The 4,365-nt window shown below is 40.0% G+C and overlaps 1 non-coding gene across 1 annotated transcript; it reads left to right on the top strand.

Moving 5' to 3' along the window:
* The first annotated feature begins 1,809 nt into the window (after nt 1-1,809).
* TRNAA-CGC (transfer RNA alanine (anticodon CGC)) lies at nt 1,810-1,881 on the top strand. Its single transcript has one exon. It is a non-coding gene; the product is annotated as a tRNA-Ala (tRNA).
* Nucleotides 1,882-4,365: the final 2,484 nt, after the last annotated feature.

A 4,365-nucleotide genomic window follows, 5' to 3' on the forward strand; every position in this document is an offset into this window, starting at 1 on the left:
CAAGACCCATCCATGTTTCTGATATATAACATCTTCTTTACCCTTTCATCCTTGTCTGTCATTAAAAGATGGCACCCAACCAGTTACAAATTTTCTCCCTGGTTTTAGATGCATTAGAAAAGCACTTCATACATCTGCTAATTGCTGATTATTTTCACAGAAAATTGATAAACAATTTTGGTGTTCAGTGTACGTTGGAGTAAACAGAAAAAAACAAAATGAAGCCAAAACTCCTTGTGAGGAACTTCTGTTAATGTAACTGTAGTTAGGCTTCTCCAATTTCAATGACTCTGGAAACTTTCATATTTGTGCTTTCACACTCAAACAGCCTAGTGTAATAATTTCCTACTCATCCTCCTGGACTCTCTCTCTCTGTCACACACACACACACACACACACACACACACACACACACACACACACACGCTCATATACTAGAGCTTGCAGAATTTTGTGGGTGCCTCTTCCCTAGCACTCAATTTCAGTGAAATCTGCCACTTCTGTCTCCTCCTATCTATTCTACCAGCCCCATGAGCCAACTGAGAGAGAAATTCTGCCAAACCAATAATGTCCTCTCAATTCCAAAAGATATTCAATGATATATTTACTAGTATAGGCAAAGACATAAGATGAATGAGGAGGATATAACACATACTAGGAGTCGTACCAGAAAACGAGTCTTTCTGGGCCTTCTATGGAAGTTTCAAGGCCATGATGCTAACCAGTGCTACTGCTAGGGTTCAAGATCAGACTAAGAAGCATTTTTGTTTGTTTGTTTGTTTGTTTGCTTTTGTTTTTTGGCTTTGCACAACTATCAGTAAAAGAGTTCCTGATCGCTAATCTCAAAGGACGTTTTCAGTTCGCATTCTGCTCCCTCTCTGTGTGCTGTGCCTTCTGAGCACTGCCACTCCCGTGTATTCGTATCAGAGCGCTGAGTTGAGTTCACTGCGCTACACTGACAGGCGGGAACCTATGGGATGGATCTGTTAAATTCAGCATGTCCAAAACCATCTCCTCGGCATAATCTCTTTTCCATTCTGAGGAAGGAGGAGGAGGAGGAAGAGGAGGCGAGGAGGAGGGGGAGGGGGTGAGGAGGAGGGGGAGGAGAAGGGGGAGGATGAGCTCCCCAGGGTAAAGGCCTGGTCCGGTGGTTAGGACTCCGAGCTTTTGCTGCCGAGGGCACAAAAGAACAATAGATCTCTTTTTTGCTTTTCTTCCTGTTTCTTGGATGACTGGGTTCTCTCTTATGTGCCTCCCACTTTGTTTCTTGCTCTGTAAACCCAGTAGGTATCTCCAATCTGTGTCTAGATACCTATTAACTTGCTTTTAATCAACACTTCTTTCCACCCCTGAATCTGCTGTTTAGTGCGTGCCTTGAGCACTATTCTCCTAGACTATTCTATGAACCTTCTTAGTTGCCATCAGGATGTAATAAAGATGAATAGACTGTTGGGAATGAATTGCTGAACGAATTGCTGGTGGTTTTTATTTTCACCTGGGTTTTTCCCATTAAAATCTTGCCCTTAACATTCCTGTGGAGCAAACAGCAAATAGCAAGAAGTGTTTTATCCAAGGAAAAGTTCGTCAATTTTCTGACACACGTTTTCAATATTTTTCGTTCCACTTCAAGTTTTATTTGATAAAGAATCAGTATCACCCACAGCTCCCTGGCCTTCTCTATCTTAAAGCAGTCACAAATCCTGCTCCGACATTCAGCACTGCTAAAACAACAAGCACGGCAGCTGGGGAGATGGGCCCACAGAATACAGTGAGATATTTCTTGATGGACCTCCATCACTCTCCCGGGAAGGGGGTGTAGCTCAGTGGTAGAGCGCGTGCTTCGCATGTACGAGGCCCTGGGTTCAATCCCCGGCACCTCCAGCTGTGGGCTTTCAGGAAGCCGTGAGATTCAACTGCTCTTTTCCCTGATTCCTTTACCCATTGCCTGCTCACAAGAAAAGTAAACATATGATCCAAGACGTTCATTTTAATGCTGCACTATTTAGACTTCATGAGCCTCAAAACCACTCGAGTCAGCTGACAGAGTAGAAGTCTATTAGTTTCCCACGGAGGCTATAACAAATTACGACAAACTCGGTGGTTTAAAACAACAGAAATTTATTCTGTTACCCTTCTGGAAGCCAGAAGTCCAAAATTAATATCACTAGACCGACATCAGGGTGTTGGCAGAGTGCTGCTATCTCCAGAGGCTCTAGGAGGAGAATCCGTTCTTGCCTCTTCCAGCTTCTGGTGGCAGCTGGCATTCCTTGGCTTGTGGCAGCAATACCCCAATCTCTGTCTCCGTGGTCACACTGCCTTCTCCTCTGTGTGAAATCTCCCTCTGCCTCTCTTTTAAGGACACTTGTGATTACATCAGGCCTACCCGGATAATCCAAAGTAATCTCTCCATTTCAAGATCTTTAATGTAATTGCATCTGCAAAGACTTTTTCTATGTAAGATAACATTCACAGGTTCTGGGGATTGGGGCCTTCTATCTTTGGGAGCAATTATTCAGCCTACTATTCATAAGATCCCCTAAACCCAAAACAAGTGTGCTGTCATAACTTTTCACCTTGGCTTCTATTTTCCACTATTACTGAGAGAAGAGAAAAAGGAGAAGAAAATAAGAGGCTTGAGAAAAAATTGCTTTAGTTTCCTTTGTTTTATGTGAAGTTTTAGGATGAGAAACAGAAAGTCTTCCATCTGATTAGCCTCTCCATCACCAAAAGTCTAGTCCAAAAATAAACTGGAGAATACTAGTTGAACGAGTGGGTGTTGCTACCGGAAAGGACAGCTGTCAAGAATCTAGCGTCCTGCCAAACATGAACAACAACAAAAAAGAATCAGCTTTACACGACTCAGCTTACACATGCCAAATTGCTATTTTGTACTACCCAATTTCCTTTTATTTTGTCACTCATCCATTGTTCCTTCTTTTCAAATCTCTAAATAAGATTATGCCTGGAAATGTCAGTTAACAACAAATATGCTACCATGAAGAAGCAGCAAGAAAAAATTTTTTTGGTATGTATGTCAAAATGGAAATTATTAGCTGCCAAAACAAGAAGACATGTAGTTCACAAATGTCTAAGATATTTTCACTGTAGCGAAAAACCAGCCATTTCCTCTACTGTTTCCTGCCCATATAATCACTTCTGCTTATACTTTCCAGGCACTCCTCAAAATTTCTAGTCCATTGATGGCCCCATTAAAAGGCCATTATAGTTACAAATCCATCACTATCTCTGCCCATCTTCACCGCTGAATATTAGAGAAGGAAGGGAATTCTGTCTCCCAGCTTTACTCTTTCTTTCCCTCCTCACCTCTCAGCTCTGAGAAAGAAATTCAATCTCTTTCAAATGTCCTTAGTTGATTAATTCACAAGCAAGGAGTGTGAAAGGAAAAGAGAGCAAAACACCACTAAATTCTAATATAAATTGGGAAATTTGCATGTTTGTCTCTGCTTAGCAATGTTTTCAATATGATGGGAACCACTTGAGAAGCACCTACTGTCCAAATCTTGGGATCATTTCAGAACACTGGGTTGCCTCTCCCTCAATAACCAAAAACTGTGGAATATATAATTACTTGGACAAACAATATTTTTCTAAACTATTTGAGAACAATTTGCAGATATTATATCTTTTTCTCCACAAATCTTCTTATTATACACTTCCATCGTAATCTTTTTATTTTATACATTTAATATATATTTCTTAAGAGTAAGGGCATTTCCTTACCACAGCACAATGATCAAATTCAGGAAACTTAACACTGATAAGGAGTCTTTTCTAATATACAGTGCATATTTAACTAATTTTACCAATAAAATACTTTATAGAAATTTCTCTCCCAAACTAGGGTCCATTCCAGAGTCACATATGAATTTAGTTACTCCTTAGTCTCCTTTAATCTGGAACGGTTTCTCAATCTTGCCTTTTGTGAGATTGATATGTTTTTGAAGAGCACGTGCCAATGATTTTGCAGAATATTCTTCAATTTATGTTTTGATTAGACTAAGTTCAGGTTATGAACATTTGGGAGGAATATCACAGAAATTATGTTTCCCTCTATCACACCAAGGGGCATGTGATGTCAGTTTCTCCCATTGTTAGTGATGTCAGCTTTGATTACTTAGTTAAAGTTGTGTCTAATAGGTTTGTTTCCCCATAAACTCATTCCCTCATAATTAATAAGTATCAGTAAGGGATACTCTGAGACTATATAGATATTTTGATCCTCATCAAAAGTTTACCTATGCTTTTAGCACTGATCTATGAATTTTGCCAGAGTCTATTATTATTCTGATGGTAATTTTATAACTTTGTTACTACCTCTGCATTTATTAGTTGGCATACCACTGT

The sequence above is a fragment of the Neophocaena asiaeorientalis genome, unplaced genomic scaffold (genome assembly GCF_003031525.2).
Source record: "Neophocaena asiaeorientalis asiaeorientalis breed wild unplaced genomic scaffold, Neophocaena_asiaeorientalis_V1.1 scaffold239, whole genome shotgun sequence".
Lineage (NCBI taxonomy): Eukaryota > Metazoa > Chordata > Mammalia > Artiodactyla > Phocoenidae > Neophocaena > Neophocaena asiaeorientalis.